Genomic DNA, 20,086 nt, shown 5'->3' with positions numbered 1-20,086 from the left:
GCCTGTAATTACCGACAGCTGACATCGGCTGACCCCCGCACCCCGCTGTCTGTTGACGTACCAGTCGCTTCTATATTAAATATACGGTGCATTTTTAATGAGGTACACGAGATATTCAGAGGATTCTATTGACATAGGTCGCGAGGCGCGCGTTTAATTTTCTGTATGCTTTATAAGCAAGATTAAATTGGATTTTCTATGTATCGACTGAGCAAATAGATTCATTGGCAAGCTCTGTACACATTCCCTTTTTATATTCAAGACAAAGAGATAATTGCATGAAGTATCCACACCCCGCAACCACAAAGGAACTTTTTAATTCCGTCAATGAAACAAAGGTGAAGGGAAATAACTCTGTATAGCCTGAACCATAGTAATATAAATTTACAACCAACTTAACTATGGCATGTCAAACTTGCAATATTCGATCTTTTTCATTTGTACTGTATAAATATTTATTTGTGTTGTATAATTTTCCAATTGTATTCTATAATTTTCCATTTGCGTTGTATAAATTTCATTTGTATTGTTTAATTTTCCATTTGTATTCTGTAATTTCATTTGTATTCTATATTTTCCATTTATATTCTATAATTTTCATTTGTATTCTGTGATTTTCAAATTGCATCGTATAATCTTTAATTTGTGATGTATAATTATAGCATACAAATAGAAACTTATGCAATACCATTGAAAAATTATACAATACAAATGGAAAATTATAGAATACAAATGGAAAACTATAGAATACAAATGAAAAAAAATATCAAATACAAATGAAATTTATACAATGCAAATGAAAAATTATATAATACAAACGAAAATTAAATAATACAAATGGAAAACTATAGAATACAAATAGAAAGTCATACAAAACAAATGAATATTTATACAATACAAATAGAAAATTATACAATACAAATGAAATATTATAGAATGCAAATGGAAAATAATGGAATGCAAATGGAAAATAATGGAATACAAATAGAAAATCATACACTACAAATGGAAAATTATACAATACAAATGAAAATTATACAATACAAATGGAAAATTATAGAATACAAATTGAAAATTATACAATACAAATGGAAAATTATAAAAACAAATTGAAAATTATAGAATGCAAATGAAAATTATAGAATACAAATTGAAAATAATACAATTATACAAATGGAAAATTATACAATACAAATGGAAAATTATAGAATACAAACTGAAAATTATACAATACAAATGGAAATAATAGAATACAAATGGAAAATTATACAATACAAATTGAAAACTATATTATTCAAATGAATATGTATACAATACAAATGGAAATGATCGAATATTGCAACGTTTGACATGCCATACTTAAGGAATGAGTCTTCTCGTTATCAAACATACTTCTTATAATAAGAAATTCATGAAATTTTGACACAGTCAAACGGATCCTATTAGCAAATGATTCTATCAGTTTAATCAAATTTGACCTTTTTGTTTTCGCATAAAAGTCAGGTCAAGATCACTACCTTTTTCCGCAACGTAAAGGATGATAAAAATAAGTGTATCTCTTTCTAGTTCTGCAGACATTTGTTTAAGATTTGAAGATTCTATTCTTCAATGAAATTATAGAATATCAGAATGTCTATCTGCTTATACTACTCAATTGGAATAAATATTTATACTAAATTTGATATTGCTAAGCCCGCATTCCCTCTAATTTTCTTAAAGTTTGAAGAAATTTTGATTATTTTTTATGTTTTCAATAATAAAATATTTCTGATTTTTATGTATTATGAAGACTTAATATAAAGATATGAATCGACAGAAAGGCTAATATATTGACCAGTTGATAAGAGAGAAAAACTGATTTAAGTGATTTTTTTCTCACAAAAATGAGTGTATAGAATGGGCGCTTTAAAAAGCTTATAAAAATGTAATTTGATAGGCAAATCATATTTTAAACACAAATTCTGAAACCCAAATATCATATCATTAGTTCACATTAGTAAAAAAAATCAAACATTAGTGTTATTGTTTTTAAAATGCTAAAACAGACTCATTAATCTGCAGCAATTTTGAATTGCGAAACATGTGATATTTTCCTACGCCAATATTACGCCACAAATATAGTCCTTGATATATTCTAAACATTGATTACTTTTTCTATGCCAAGTTGTATGATAGTAAAAATAGAAAGAAAAATATATTATTTTAATTTCCTTTCATCTTGATTTAAGGAACAATTAATCAAATTTACGTTTGACAAGTCGAAAACCAGAAAAGACTCCTTCCTTAAGGTATCTCACTCCTCATGTTTTGATTTCATTGCGCAGTTGATCATTATATTTGAAATGAATATGATTTTATTTATTTAAACATCACAGATAGATTATTTTTTCATAATTACACAACATTCATAAAGAAAATCCATTTGAATTCAAGAAACAAACAAGTTTTTTGGGGAACTATTTTTTCGCGCGGAAGGTTTTTTTAGACAAAAATGACAGAAACAAGCAATTTTATGAATTTTCAATATACTTTTCTCTTTGTGATACTTATTCATTATTCGCATTTTTAACGTTTGATAGGTTTGTAACATATTTTATAGATTCTGTGTGACATGTACAAAATCAAATCTTGAGAATGTGATAGCCGTTTAGCATAAAATCATGCAAATATATAGAACATGTCTGAATTTTTTAAAGCCAAATTTTTCGAGAATTTTACCTTTGAAGCCCTATATCTAAAATTTGACATCACTGACCCCCATGTTATATTATGTCAAAATGATACTGAATACATATCTAAGCAAACTGGATTAATCTTATAAAATTCTTGATAATCAAAAAGTTTTTATTTCAAATCAAATTGTAACTATTATAGAAATTGTCTATTTTAAGTGCAAAAAGGTCACAAAAAAATTTATGCAGCTTCTTACAAATTTTTTGCGTAATCCCTCTATTCAGTGTGACCATTGTGCATAATTAAAAACAATATTTGAAGAAATAAGTTTGCTTAATCAAAAATACTGACAACAAATCCTAATCAGGATGAAATTGAATTATAGGTGCGAAAAGGTCAAAATAAATAGGCCATAACTCAGAGGGATGGATTCTGACCCCCCATTATCTTTGTATTTTTTAAGTATGTTTTGTCTACAGATTTCAATGATATACTTCTCAAGAAAATCTTGATACAACAACATTGAGGAGTGGGATACCTTAACGAGGTTTGCTCCTTAGGTTTTGGGTAGCCATTGTTGGTCACCTCTGGTCTGAAAATTCTGCATCACATATTAATTGTAGTAGTATATTTATATTTTATAATGCCAAATAAACTATATTAAATAGAATTGTCTTTAAAAGATTTCATTTTTACAGAGTTTAGAAAGGGACTATATTTTGTGGCGGAGGGTTTTCAAGAAGGAAATGAACAATTTTCATAACCCACTAATTTAGAGTACTGTTACTTTATTTTCCTAATTTTCACCGCAGACCAAACTTCTAGATAGTTTGTGTATTACGATATATTCATGATATTCTGAAAAACATATTTAAGGAAGGAGTCTTCTCGTTTTAAAACATACTTCTTATAATAAGAAATTTGTGACAATCCGGAAATTATCGTTCCGCCTCTAACAGTTTTTCTAGTTAGTTTTTGTCCGCCAGGTGGCGTTGTTTGGAAAGGTTATATAAGGAAGTGTGCCGCACTTTAAGTCAGTTGATGCTAAAGCTGTGCTACAGGGAGGCTAGAAGATAACTAGGTAACTTTCTTCAAAATTACAACTGTGTTTTGTTTGTTTTTTTCGTATATACGTACAAAGTTGAGACGTGACTGAACAAGTCTTTCCTGGCTTTGTATATATATATATATTTTTTTTTTCTATTCAATTCATAAACAAAAATTACCGTGCTGTAAGAGCCGGAGCTACGAAGAGCATGAGCCACGAAGAGCCGGAACCGCGCTGAAAGAGCCGGAGCCATAAGAGCCGAGCCCGTACATAAGAGCCTAACCTGTATATTAGAGCCAGCGCATACTTGTACATTCTTGATTCTACGACAAGCAGTCGATTTGTTTTTTTAATCTATATATGTATATATTGAATTTTTAACTACTAGTCCTCAGAAAGATAACTGAGGGTTCCTATCCGCTTTCATATTTTTATAATCAATAGGGTTGCACGCTACAAAGTTTTGGTGGCAGCGGTGGGATAATCACTAGTAGTTGCAATTATGTTTAACTGTCATTGCTTAATTTGATTGATTGAGCATGGATTTGGAAGATATAAACGCAACAATCAGAGAGCTGGAACAGCAAATCGCTACCCATGAAATTGAAGAACGCGCTCTTCTACCCCTGCTGGTACTAGCAGACATTACAGCCAAATTACTCCTGATTCAGGTATTGCTACTGCCCAATTCTTAGAAGATGATGGAGCTGGTATAAATGGTGGGCATAAAAAGAAATCAGTCAGATTAGGGTCCAAAACAGTCAACGCTTTTGCAAGGGATGACTATGATCTGAGCCCCTATCTACACAGAGACGATAAGCAAATACCTATAGATACACCCCGGGCACTAGTGGAAAATATAACATTTAGAAGAAAAACACGTTCTCCGACCAGAAGAGAGCCACGTCTTCCTGATGTACAGGACACGAGCTGTGTTGATCCATCGGCGAGCCGGAAAAATGCTCTAATTATCAAACCTGCGACATACGACGGAACAACATCATGGCTTGATTACAAGTCACATTTCGAAACATGTGCATAATTGGGTAAATGGGATGAAACAGAAAAAGGTTTGTACCTTTCAATATCTTTGAGAGGCGGTGCTCAAGGAGTTCTCGGAAATCTGTCTGACGGAAGAGAAATGAATTATAAAGAGCTGGTATCTGCTCTAAGTGACAGATTTGCTCCGCCAGATCAGATGGATTTGTATCGTACTCAGCTAAGAGAACGAAGGCAGAGAGCATCAGAATCATTGCCAGAACTAGGACAACATATACGGCGACTAGTAAACTTGGCCTACCCCACAGTACCGGGAGATGTCAAAGAAACGTTGGCTAAGGATCACTTCATAGATGCTCTTGCCCTTTCAGACATGCGTTTAAGGATTAAGCAGGCAAAACCGAAAAACCTTAACGAAACAGTTAGACATGCCATTGAGCTAGAAGCATTCTTTTAGGCTGAGCAGAGACTAGGAGCAGTGACTCCTTCACATCAGAGCTGAATGATGTAAATGCATCAATATTAGATCTTCAGAAATTAATGGAGATTATTATGAAGGAGTTGAAGGAGCTAAAGGGAAAATCGGAGAAGAGATTTTCAAATGAGGATTGGAAAAAATCTGCCATATGTCATAACTGTGGAAATAAAGGTCACATTAAGAAAGAGTGCCGCTCGAAGAAAAATGAAAACTCGTCTCTAAGAGCGTTTTCTAACGAAAAGCAAGACCGATCACAGAAGGTAAACTCATCAAACTCTACCAACAAAGTAGGAGTTGTAGGAGATGCAGGGATGTTTATCGAGGCATCTATCTCTATCGGTGCTGAGAAAAGAAATATTTGATAAAATATCTAGTAAAACTGCTACTTTGAATTCCTTGGAAAAAGTAGGACACCCTGTGCTATCAGCCAACAGCGAGCCGCTTAAGGTCTATGGAAAGCTGGATTTGCCAATAACCATTGACAAGCTGATATACGATTCAACTGTTGCTGTTGCAGATATATCTGTGGATGCTATCTTGGGTTTGGACTTTTTGCTTAAGTTTGATGGTGTTGTAGATGTGACGAAACATATCCTGAAGATTAGGGATAACTCTATTTCTATGATACGGAAGGGCCACATAGGATGCTTTCGAGTTAGCATGGCAGACACCATTCACATACCACCAAGGTCAGAAATTGTCACAAACTACAATATTTGCATACCAGACAAAGAAAGATTGCCAGAAGGCGCAAGCATAATTGAAGGTGATGATGAGTTCTTAAAGTCAGAAAAGGGACTTATAGGGACAATTCTTGTTTCTAATAATGAAGTTGTACCTGTGAGGCTCATGAATTTAAGTTCGCAGGTACAAGTTATACACAGTGGCACTGTTGTTGCAAATCTTTCTCCAGTAGATGACGTGATAGACATACACCAGTAAGGCCTCCGGTGTGATTCTTGTTCGTAAGAAAGACGGAAGTTTTCGTTTCTGTGTTGACTACAGGGGACTTAACAATGCCACGATCAAGGATGCATATCCGTTACCAAGAATCGACGAGACCTTGGATCATCTTTCAGGTGCTCGTTGGTTCTCAACATTAGAACTTTCCTCTGGATACTGGCAGGTTGAAGTTGATCCCAAAGATAGACCTAAAACGGCATTTATCACAAAGAAAGGACTCTATCAGTTCAAGGTCATGCCATTTGGGCTTTGTAACGCTCCTGCGACCTTCGAACGCTTGATGGAGACAGTTTTGTGTGGTCTCCAATGGGAAACATGCCTGATATATCTAGATAATATAATTGTGTTCAGTAAAACTTTAAATGAAATGACCGAAAATCTGCAGAAAGTTTTTAATCGGTTGTTTTCAGCTGGTCTAAAGTTAAAACCAAAATAATGTACTTTGTTTGGACATAAAGTGGATTATTAAGGTCATGTCATTTCACAGTCAGGAGTTGCAACTGATCCTAGGAAAATAGACACAATTAAGGAATGGATCGAGTCAACTACAGTCAAAGAGGTTAGAGCTTTCCTAGGGTTATGTATTTATTACCGGAGATTTGTAAAGGATTTTGGTTTAATAGCAACACGTCTACATAAATTGACAAACAAAGTTGTCAAGTTCAAATGGACGGATGAATGCCAAGTGGCATTTGACAAGTTAAAATTGGCATTGACAAGTGCTCCAATACTTACATTTCCAGATTTTAATGAACCTTTCATTCTGATGCGAGTGATTCAGCCATAGGTGCTGTGTTTTCGCAAAATCAAGGAGGAGCTGAGAAAGTTATTGCATATGCGAGCTTAACTTTATCCAAATCGGAGCGGAAGTACTGTGTGACAAAGAAGGAATTATTAGCAGTTGTTTCCTTTGTCAAGTATTTTAGACATTATCTCTATGGAAGAAAATTTCTCATTCGTACAGGTCATGGTTCGCTTAGATGGCTCCTAAACTTCAAGCAACCAGAAGGTCAGTTGGCACGTTGGCTGGAAATTCTAAGCATGTATGATATGACTACAGAACATCGTTCTGGCTCTCAGCATCAAAATGCAGATGCACTCAGTCGCCGTCCTGTAATAAATGCAAGTACAATCCAAACCGGGAGATGGAGAAGTCAAAGGAATCATTCTCAGAAAAGAAAACTACACATCAAGTATGTGGTATTGGGACTAGAAGTAAGGAAACAGATAACGTCCACAGCGAAACAGGAGTCGATGACATTTCCCTTGCAGATCTTCAAAAGGAAGACAAGGAGATATGTCTCGTAAAGAAATGGATCCTTGTAAATATAAAACCCAGTCAAACAGAGCTAAGTTATGGGAGATAATGAAAAAAGCTCTTTGGGCACAAAGAGAAATTCTACAGGTTCAAGATGAATTACTGTATAGAGAAAAGAAAAGAAACAGATGTGGATGAAGAAGATTTGGACAGTGAATGGAAAGAAGCAGACCCTGGCAATCTTCAAAACATTATTGGTGATGTCTCCGAGACAGAAAGCAAGAAAGAAGTTCAGCACAAAGGGAAAGATCAGGAAGAAGTACATGCTGGAAGGATCTATAGAAAACCTACAGTGCCATTACCAATTTTCGCTCCAAAGCGTAAAGAACCATTTATATCTTCTTCTGGGATTCCTGCACGCCCGAAGATTTGCAGACCTTTGAGTTTATTCAGTACTTCGGCAACGCAGACAGAGAAGAAAGTACGAAGAGTTGAGTGGACAATCACCAAGTGGAAGGAAGGAGACAAGGAGATCGAGCACATTGTCATGATAGAGGAAGAGTAATTTAAAGAGAAAACTTCTGCCCAGAGTGAACAAACAATTGTTAAAACAGTGTTGTACAGGAAGCAAGAAGCTTTCTTTTTAGTTAAACTTATCGTTATTGAAACCATTAAAGATATTAGAGAAATGTTTGGGTATTTTTATTACTTACATGCGGGGTCGCATGATTTTGAGGCGTGGGTAATGGGACAATCCGGAAATTGTCGTTCCGCCTCTAACAGTTTTTTTAGTTAGTTTTTGTCCGCCAGGTGGCGTTGTTTGGAAAGGTTATATAAGGAAGTGTTTCGCGCGTTAAGTCAGTTGATGTTAAAGCTGTGCTACAGGGAGGCTAGCAAATAACTAGGTAACTTTCTTCAAAATTACAACTGTGTTTTGTTTGGTTTTTTTTTCATATTTACGTACAAAGTTTAGACGTGACTGAACAAGTCTTTCCTGGCTTTGTGTATATATATATATATATATATAATAAGCACAAACATTGCAATAACTCTCAAATTGACATATACCTGCCCATAGTGAATGATAAAGATATACATAAAGCACAGAGAAATTCACCTTGTTGGAGCTCCACCTCCGCCCCGGCCGGGGCTTGAACTCACGACCTCTGGAACCCATTCTCCTAGCAGTGAGCGGCCACCGCGCTAACCACTGGGCCATCTAGGCAAGACAAAAATCTTGCTTTCGATGACGAAGGGAAACTAGCGCGCTATATATATATATATATATATATATATATATATATATATATATATATATATATATATATATATATATACTAGTTCACATTAGTAAAAAAAATCCAACTTTAATGTTATTGTTTTTAAAATGCTAAAACAGTCTCATTAATCTGCAGAAATTCCGAATTGTGAAACATGTGATATTTTCCTACGCCAATATTACGCCACAAATATAGTCCTTGGTAGATTCTAAACATTGATTACTTTTTGTATGCCAAGTTGTATGATAGTTAAAAAAGAAAGAAAAATATATTATTTTAATTTCCTTTCATCTTGATTTAATGAACAATTAATCAAATTTACGTTTGACAAGTCGAAAACCAGAAAAGACTCCTTCCTTAACAAGGCCGAATACAGAACGAGTACACACGCTTTCGCGCAGCGTTTCATTTGTATTGTGACGTCATCTTTTTGCTTTGTTGACGCCATGGCGTGATAGTTTTAACTGCAGCGAAATTTGTTAAAAATTGCTCGTTTGATTCGTAAAATTGATATTATATTGTGGAATAAACATAAATGTCTCGAAGTATAAGCTATATTTGGGCTCGGGTTGAAAACATGAAGAGGGTTCAGCAAGCCTAGCCCTCTGTCATGTTTTCTTAACCCGCCTAAATATAGCTTAATTCATATATTTCAAGACAGTAACCATGTATTTTATATTAATGACCCTTAATATAGCATTGAATCATGATTTTTTTTAAGTATACACTCTCATAACTGCAGCGGTGTGTGCATACAAATTGAGTAACGCGCGTTAGCGCGTTATGAAAATTTGTATGCACACACCGCTGCAGTTATGAGAGTGTATACTTCAAAAAAATCATGATTTAATGCTTATATTTACATTTTTTTAACTTCTTGCCTTGTCTGCAAATGCGATTCATACCTTAAAATTCCTATCTTATCCTAAGGGTAAGTTGATATTAAACAGCCACAAGCGTGAACTTTGATTTTCGCTTGTGACGTTGCAGTTTACAGCGTTTAACGTTTGTGACGTCATAACAAAAACTCGTCAATTTGACCTTTGACTACTTGTTGCATTTAGAGGCATTTGAAGATCACAGAATTTAATGGAAAAACACAGTAGAATGTAAATATTATGTGATGTTTTATATTTATTTATTATTTAAATGTATCTGAATGTTTTTATAATACTATAAAGATAACCATTTCCGTCTTTGTCAAATAAAAAATAGCCATTATCTGGCAAACTCGGAAATTGGGCATACAAAAAGCAACTTTGATAAGACCCCTGGAACAAACCAGGAGGTAAAAGTTTATTTTTATTTGACTATTTGTTGCCTTTAAGCAATAACTTTAATATGTAGAACAGAAAAAGAAATCCCTAGGGCAGAAGTTTAAAAAAAATGTAAAAAATGTGCAAAATTGATACATTTCAAGCAAAATCCCATAGGGTCCTATGTTAAAAATTGACAAACTTTGAGATGACCCCTTGAACAAACGTTAACGGTGTGGTAAATGTCTTATTTTTTTACCATAAAATAACAATTATATCAGTAAAAATTCCTGTAAAAAATTTCATTAAAAAATCTAGGGGAGAAAAAATTAGACCCGGTCTCGTTAAACAATATTTTGACTTTTCTATCGATATATTTTGGCATATTTAGCTTATATTTCATAAGAAAAAATTAACTCCAACTTTGGCCTAGAATTAGCTTATTTCATTCTATATCTCAAATTTTTGAGATGTGACCCCTACTTGCTTACTTTTGAATGAGACATTAAATGTATGTCTATTTGTATGCAAAGTTATGGAAAGATGACTAGAAAGATTACTATTATTTTTTTTTATTTGCGTTGTAATTTGATTACTCCAAAATATTGGAACAACTTTTATTGTGTTGATTATGTACTGGTCTTTGAAGCCACTAGTAAAGCAAGAATTTTTAAGCTTCGACTTAGATTTTACTATTATAGTCACTACATGTGTTCAACTTCATACTGTATTAAAATCATAACCAAAAAATAGTTAAAACTATAAATATTTGTTAAATTTCTATGTCATAGCAAAAAGTTCAGGAAAATAATCATTTCTGTTTTGGGCCCTATATTTCTAAAAAAAAAAATGGCATGTGACATGGATCACAAATAAAATAAAGGAACATTTCAGTTCCCTATCTTTTATATCTAAGTGGTTTTCGGATGATTGGCATTACTATTATTTCAGGTGTTAACTTCCTTATGGAACTGTGAACGCTAACGCCCGTTTCCCGTCTACATTTTACAACTAAATATTTCGGAATTTCTGACAGATATTCAAAAACAAATTTATCTACTTAAAAGTATAATCAATTCTAATTTATCTTTATTAAAATAAGATTTTTAATCAAAAATTTTTTTAAAACGAAAGTTTTGCTTACGGAGGTCTAAAAATTTCTTCATTGAAATCCGTCTCTATTAGTGAGGAAAATGTTTTTAGCGGCCGATATGTGCATAAAAGCGTTACGCTGTTTACGTCAGATATTAAAGATTAAAAAAAACTTCCATTTTAATTCATATTTGTTAATTATTTTTTAAACATTAAAAGTAAAATGCTTTTTTGGAACAGCTTGTTAATCATATAATAGGGTATGTCACGCAAAAAGAGAATCACGTGACTCTATGCAAAGCTCTATAATATTCATTATGGCTGACACGTGTGTTCTCTGTAGTTATATCACTGAAAAGAGACTAAAAGCATTCAACAAGGGCGAAGATATGGAAATAGTGAAGGTTTTTATGGTTAAGAATAGAACTAGAAAGAATGAGTACCCCCCCCCCCCCCCAAAAAAAAAAACCAAAAAAAAACCGAAAGAACAAAAGAAAAAGACAGCGTAGCTTGCATGAAATGCATTTCATCTACCAAACGACATCCCGAGGCAATTCCAAGTCAAGATATTGATAAACAGATTAGACATAATTCTAATGAAGCTTATACGTGCTCGAGTGGACTGGCTTGAGTAGAGAGAATATAGATGCTATGTTTTCGTATAAAATTTTGCTAGTGGGTTTGACGCCAAGTTTGTCAAGCATTCCATGAACGGCAGAGTCTGCTACTGACAAAGGGAGGCCACAAATCTGTATTTCAAGTGTTTTTTTTATCAGAGGACTTCGCACCCTTTGCGCAAGAATTTGAACCGTAGAATTGAAACGAGACGCCATTGATCTCAATGCCCCGTGTTAAAAGGTTGATTCTACTTTCAACATTTTTTAAATATACGCGCCTTAAATTTCTATCTAGCTGAACACACAAAATGTCATCACCGATGACTTTTTGATCGGTGTTTTTTTTACTAGTCGGTCAACCGCGACAGATGAACTCGTATATTTGCCATGCTTCAAAGAACATGTGTGAACACAGGTTGAATTCGTTGAGTATTAGGTGAGTAATAATCACAATCACAGTGTAGAACTAACTTACACAAAATCAAATTACAACTATACGCATGTTTCACAATGCACTTTTTAATGACAGAGATAAACATAATGCAAAAAGGTCTGTTATAATTCTGCGACAGTTGACATCTCAATTTTATTAAATTTTATTAAATTTTGTTTTTAAAAAAGACTAAACAGCTTCTTTTTACATGAATAACACAAAAGTCATAACTATGATTGAAATCATATTCCGTCAAAACCCTTGATTGAAATAAAAGCTTATTCCAACAACAGCGTTACAGATCTAATCGTAAGGCGCATGAAATTATATGTGAGTTATACCGAATATAAATATTTCATATACACATTGTTAATAATTAAATGATGAATTCACAATTTGGCTGCAATGATATAACATTACATATATTATTTAAACAATAAAATGCTTTCTTTGACGATTCATTCGGGATATGAAGGTAGCGACATTGCAGGAAGAATACATAACCCGCGTTAGCAACAGCAAAATCGTCTCTTGTGAGACTTTGAGTCTGGCATCATCATGATTATTTCGTGCAGTCCGGGAGTTTACTTGGGTCGCTGTAGATTCAGATCAATCGATAAACAGGGCGTGTCAATTTCAGTCCTGTTACTTTCAGCCGCTGTAGATTTCGACCAATCGATAAATGGGGTGTGTAAATTTCAGTTTGGCTGTTTCTATAGAGCTATGAATTGACTATATTTTTCCGTAAGAAAAAGAGGAAATTATACATGGTAGATGTAAATATATAATTATACATTTCCTTTAAATATAATATACTATTACATTATAATCACAACGATTACATTTCAACATTGTTCACGTCGTATACTGGATTCTCTTCACTTTACCTGTAGCCTCAGCAACAAAGAGGTTGTCTCCTGTGTCCACACACAAATCCCATAGATACTGTAAATGACAGTTGTCAATGTAGCGGAGGAACGTTCCGTTCTGATCCAGGATGTGAATACAGCGGTTGTTTATGTCTGCTATCAGGATCCGACCCTGGCTGTCTGTAGCGATGCCGGTGTAACGAAGAATTTTGACCCGGGTTGAAAATTGACCCGGGGGTCATTTTTCCACGTTGAATATTGAGACCAAAGGTATTGAATAAAGACCCTAATCCGTTGAAAATTGACCCGCATCGTGGAATTTTGATCATGAAACCGGTTCAAAATTCAACATCAAAGAAGCACAAATTAACGAATCAATATTTATATTTAATTAAAAATTATCAGTTTTTTATATATTTATTCTTTAGATTTACATGTTTCAACGGGGGGGGGGGGGGGGGGTTAAAATGAGACTTAAATAATTATTTTTTTGAATTTACATAGTATCCCTTTAAATAATGTAATAACTATTTTATTCATAAATAACTTATCGCGTATAATTGATGTTTTGTGTGATATCTATATATTTTTAAAGAAATATATGTTTTTAATAATATTAGTATACATGGTTACACGTTAAAATATTCAATTCAGTAAAACTCTTTTTTTTAAATTTGCTGTAGAAGTGTACAATTATAAATAATTTTAAAAAATTACAATACGTCATATTATTTAATTTTGGTTTTACGTTCACCCAGTAAATTGAAACTAAGATATTGTTCATTGTAAATTTTCTGAGTGGGTGTAAATAAAAAAAAATAAAGTATGTCATATTGAGATTTTTGTGTTTGCACCCACTCAGTTTGTTAAAACTGTGACTATCTGAATTTTGTATTCACACCCATCCAGCCAATAACAGTTTACAAAATGATGATATGCCAACATGATTGTACTCTTTCATGAACAATGCTGAAGTAACTATATCTTGAAGCCGATTTTTGATGTTTTATTTGTTCCATTAGAATAACTTCTTATGTAACTAAATATCATCAAATCGCTAATTTGTCTAGGCATTAACAATTCTGCTTCATGAAATCTGTAGCAAGTTAACAACCTTATTTTTGTACAGGATGACAATATAATTTTGCTTTAAAGTTTCTAAATTGCTTTGATCACAAAAATTTATCATAAATTTACTAACAGTAATTGTTTTCGTCAATAAATTGGTAAATTGCATTTTGTGAATAGAAATAAATAGTAGAAGATCATACAGCAGCGTTGGAGTAGATGATTGACCTTCCTATCACAGCCACCTACATTATTAATTTAATTTAAACGTGTTAAATGTGTATATAATGTGTATATAAGACATGAGGCATTTGAATATTTAATAATTATCTGAATATTTATCATATATGATTGTATGACACATTGTTGGTAGACATGTTCACTCACACCTATATTAACAAACATATCACCTTCATTTATACCTGCAGAGATACAAACATAAGAATGAGATTTTCATGATCCATCCCATTTGAAACGAACAGTAAATAAAAGGGAACTGTATATTAAGTAAATATAAAGGTATAATACTTAAATAGGTTTAAACAGTGTACCTTAAGAGAATCAAAACCGCTTTGGAGATCTAATATAAGTATAAACATGGGAAACAATTATATGAAAAATCAGAGCTACCATAAAGTATATAGTTCATATAAAATGGTACACTAATGTCAATAAATTGTTTAAAAAGTTCGTCTCTTTGTTGAGTGTATCTTGGATATCCAGGGGGGAAATCACATTTCCTTCAGATTCAGACCCACAGTATAAACATCGACTCACATCAGATAAAAAAAATCCTTAAATAAGTAAGCTTTACTAGCTTTATTCCGTAATTGACGTAAAATAATATTTCCTATTGTCTTAACTGAAAGGTTTGTAAGCTCTAGGTATATTTTGTTTTTTAAGTTTTGACTTAAAAGAAAGATAAAGTTGATGAAATTTTCTTTTCTGCATGAAGATTATTCCATAATTTACATGTAGACGAAGCAAAGCTATTGTAATAAGTATATAGTGGTAGATAGTAAAAAAAACTAATTTGATCTATGATTATATGCATGTTCAGTAAGAAAATATGATTGAATTCAATTTAACAAATCTTGTGGTGCTAAACCATTTATATTCTTGTAGAATATAATTAGTTTATGGTTATCCCTTCGAGAATGCAAGGTTTCCAAATTAAGCTCACTATATAAAATTATTTTAGAAGAATTAACTATTATCCCTGTCACTGTCCTGGTTGCCTCAATTTGTACATGTTTAAGCAATTCGGATTTTTCCTTGATACAGCTGCTCCAAACAAAATATCTATCAGTTGTATACTTTTCGCATACCTTTTCATGTATTTACCATTAATATATTTAGATCAACAATCCTCCGACTGTATATTTAGATGCAAACCTACTTTTTTTTAAAATTGATAACATTTTTGCTGTAGAGGGTATATGTTTTTAATTTTGAGAAAAAATATTACATCAGTTGCCTGTGTTTCTAATTTACAGGTAAATAATAGAATTGAAAACTCAAAATAATAGAAAAAAATTGCATTTTGAAGAACTATGGCTGTATATGCAAAAAATTGGATGGTGCTTCAATAAAGTTAATCAGACAAGTTTATGAAAAATTATTTTTTAATTGTAGTAAAAGATTAAAACATGTGTAATATGTATATGCTGTATATATACGTATAAAAAAAACCCAGTATAAATGAAAAAAGATAAAAATATGACAACCATTCATTTATTATTTTGTCAGTGAAACTTCTTCAAATTAAGCATTGGTATCTGACATTATATCCTTTTGTCTTGATATAAATATATATACCCTTTACCCAATAAAGCAGTATAGATTTTATATATTTTTAGTTATTAGAAAAATATACAACGTCAGGTGCCTGTCGAATAGCGCTCTGTTGAATTGCCTTAAAAGTGACGATAACGGGCAATATGTTTGTTAGATATATTTATCAGAGATTGTGACAAGTTTAAACTTAAAATTCTGTCACATGAGGGAATGAAAACCATGTCATCTATGTCAAAAAGTAGCCATACTCGCCTGCTCTATTCCGAAGCAAACGGTCATCTTCTTAGCTTTATTTACATAGTATTGTAATAGTAAATGGATATCATATTTTCAATCTAAAAATTAAATGATTAATTGGACATATTAGCCTAAAAGAAATTAGCCACGTCCGCATATGTATCGGACAGTATGTACATTTTAAAACTGAAACTTTCAAATATGTGCATGATTGTTCATTTAAACGTGTAGAGTAAGTTCCAGTTCAGATCAAAACTCTGAGGTTTGGGTCAATTCTCAACAGGATCAATTTTCAACGGGTCGAGGTCATCAGAGTTTAGAAAAATCTTTCTCATACCGTTGAAAAATGACCCCGGGTATAAATTTCACGATTTTGGTCTCAATTTTCAACGTTGAAAATTGACCCCCCGGGTCAATATTCAACGTTGAAAAATGACCCCCGGGTCAATTTTCAACCCGGGTCAATATTCTTCGTTACACCGGCTGGTCGAAATTGTCCCATGTTATTAGAGGTAGGACCAGAGTAAGAACGCCAGAGTTTCGTGAATAATCCCTTGGTGGTAGAGGGAGGCCCAGTGTAGGTAAACCGGAGTTTCCCGGCCTGATTGACCACCACTACTGCACGGGCTCCATAGTCTGACACGCAGATATCTAGGTTCTTGTTTTCACTTATGTATTTAGTGTAACCACCAGATGAATAGAGAGGTTGTCCTTTTTCATTAAACTGAATAATTTGTTTCTCTGTGGAGCCTGCATAACGCAAAACCATGACAACCAAGAGGTCACCACAGAAGGTACTACATACACCATGAGGTATCCACCCCTGTAGTCTGATCGTTGTCTGTATCTGTGTATTCATCACTATGTTCACTGTTCTATCTTCGTCATCAGTATAAACAAGATCCCCACTCCTTGTCACTTCTATGTCGTATGGCGGTCTCCCTGACTTTGTTTGGACTGACTTCACTGGTTCACCCTGCAGGTTATAGAGTCTCATCGTTTCGTCATCACCACGCGTCCACAGTTCTTCATCTCTCAGACAGGACACACCGAGCAATCCATTAGAGCGTCCATACTCAGTGTTTATCTCTGTGATCATTGATCCGTGGTACATCAATGAGCGGTCTGTCCGGGGGAGAGAACTTCTTTAGATCAGCAATTCTCTGTGTGATATCAGAAATGGTGCGTGTGATTTCATCTTCTTGCTTATTTAGGACAGCCAGGTGTTTGGATTCCATTTCATCAAGATCTGATTTTAGCTCCTGGATTATGGTGTCTATTTCTCTATGCAAGTCTTCTCCATGTGTGTTGATAGCTGCTGTCAATTTCTGAGAGTTTTCATTTACATCAGCTTTTAGCTTTGGAATGGTTGATGCAATCTCTTGGTATCGATGATACACGGTTTTCTCTAAATCTTGTAGCTCTCTTTGTAATTCTCCTTTTTTTCTTTTCTAAAATATTTAAAATGCCAATTTGTTTGTGTCCTACGTGTTCACTAGAGGAGACGCACTCCACACAAATAGGAACGTCACATTGTTCACAATAAAGTTCACACAAATGTGTGGAATGTTTTGAACACTTAGGATTAAGCCCCCGTTTCTTAAATGGAACAACTCTGTGTTTTTTGGATTCATCAGAGAGATGTTCCCCCACACAGGCTTTACACAGATGTATTTGACAAATGTCGCAGTACATAGGGGGGCCCGGGGTCACAGAGAGATGACACTTTAACACCTCCTGAGCACTGCAACGGGGGTCCATGGTCAGGAACCCTGAAAAATTCTAAGGGAATACTGAAAAGGAATAATGAACAATTTCAGTTATAAAATTTTGTTTCATCAACATTAGTTATAATTAGCCTTTAACTAGCAGCTTACGAATATGCATGTGTAATCAATTCATCCAACGTTCTCTTTTATGACCTATAGAATTAAAAATGCGTATAATCTTTGCCTTAAATTGTCAATCCTTTATTAAATGGTCCATTCATATGAAAAATTTACAATTACTAGTTTCAGTTTATCTTTTGAACACCAAAATAAACTACAAACCTCAAAAATACAACGGCGTCTCTATTATTTAGTCAAAGGATGATCCGTACTTATCTTACGTAAGGAGTGATATCAAGCTGCCTTTGGAGTTTGATCATCGCATGATTAACTACAAACTAGTATTTTATCTCATCCTATTCCGAGTTCAATGCGTCGGTACCCGAAAACATATGAGGACTCTTTGTGATTTTTAATTTACCTTTTAGTTTCAAAGTAAATTTTGAAAATAAAAATCGTAATTTATTAATAGATTGCGGTTAATATACAGGCCCTTCACACCTTTGGTAAAAACTTAACAAATACAAATTGGTGTATCGTTAAATACTAGTATATGATTTTCTACAAAGTGTTTGATTAAAACATGATGGGAAAGGGGCGCAATTTTGAAGGAAAAAACCCCAATTTTTCAAAGAATTTTACTTGAAAAAAGTTCATATTAAAATAAAAGTCCTAGCTGCAGCATTGAAACGAATCAGTAGTCTAGAAATGCTTTATCCACTTACTTAGATAAACAGAAAAGATTGGTAGGAAAACAATTTCACAATACATTTGAATTTCAATGTTGTGACTTGATGTAACAAACAATATCTAAGTCATGGGCTGTGAAAGATTGTTCAACCTCTAAACTATCAGGAAATTTCTTTAGATTAATTATTATAGCTATTTGTATTAAATATTCATATTACAATACCTTAATGCTAAATGAATTAATGTTCACAGATTACTCTCCGAATTTGGCGGTTTAAATCTAATGTCGGTTTTGGTTGTACAGCCATGTATTTGGATATTATTGTGAGGACTGAAATCCTCAAACAAATTATTCTCAGACACAATCTTACCATACGATCAAGGATAACGAAAAAGGATCATTCCAAAACACTACTCAGTTAAGTTCTCCCAAAACAGTTTTAAACATGGAGAAAATAGACCAATGGCTGTGTCTATTTTTTAAGAAAGACAGAAAACTAAACAGATTTTTTATCCTTCGAAGTCTCTAAATTTTGCTGTTCACTAGAATTCCACTAGGCATGCATGGGGAAGGGGACATCAACAATTTCATTAATAGAAAGGACATCAAAGGAGTGGGAGCATGCTAAATCCACAAATAAAGCAGCGAAAGGTGAAAATTACTATTGTTGTAGCGACAAATTTATTTCTGTATCTATTGTCATTCCGGAAAAAAGTAAAGAGGAGAGGTGACACCCCCGCCTCTTTTCCCACATCTTCTTCCCACTATTTCAACTTTTTTCAAGAAATTGGTTGCATTTGAAAGAGTGTATTGTCGTTGCATGCAAAGGAAACTTCCAACAAAACCTAACAAAAGACAGACGGAAGTAAGAAAAGTAAGGAGAAGACTAAGGTTCATAAGAAACACTGAAAGAGAAAACAGAGGCAACAAATCTAAAAACCATTTTAGGTAACCATCGAACTTCGCTTGAAATCTAAGTACATGATTATTAAGGAAATGCGAAATTCGGCAAATTAGGAAATAATAGCTTACGTACATGACACATTTAGGTTTACGGAAGCAGCTTTGGATAGTGAACAGTAACAGTAACAAAGAGAAAGGAAAACTTTTCGAATCCCATAAAGGACAATGCACTTAAACGAGGGGAGTGATCATAAGTACCAAGCCTTAACAAGGGACGACCGTCAAATTTTATAAAATGTGTATAAGATGTGCCCAAAGATACTGCGAACAATCTTAGGCTTTATAAAGTTGAAACGAAAAAGGTGACGTTCCGGGCAGTAAGAAGGGTGGATAGGATAAATAATGGTACCGGAAAGAAAGATTCTAACAAAAAAACCAAATTAAGACCGCATGCATGTACATATAGCCCAAGTGTAGAACATCCTCATTGATCTCCTGTAGAGTAAGTAGCTCTTGACAGAGTGATGTGTGCTCAAAAGAAATTCATCCAGTGGCTACACCTTCCCAGTCATATTATGTGATGTGAAACGATGAA

The sequence above is a fragment of the Magallana gigas genome, chromosome 7 (genome assembly GCF_963853765.1).
Source record: "Magallana gigas chromosome 7, xbMagGiga1.1, whole genome shotgun sequence".
Classification (NCBI taxonomy): domain Eukaryota; kingdom Metazoa; phylum Mollusca; class Bivalvia; order Ostreida; family Ostreidae; genus Magallana; species Magallana gigas.
This window is presented reverse-complemented; position numbering follows the sequence as displayed.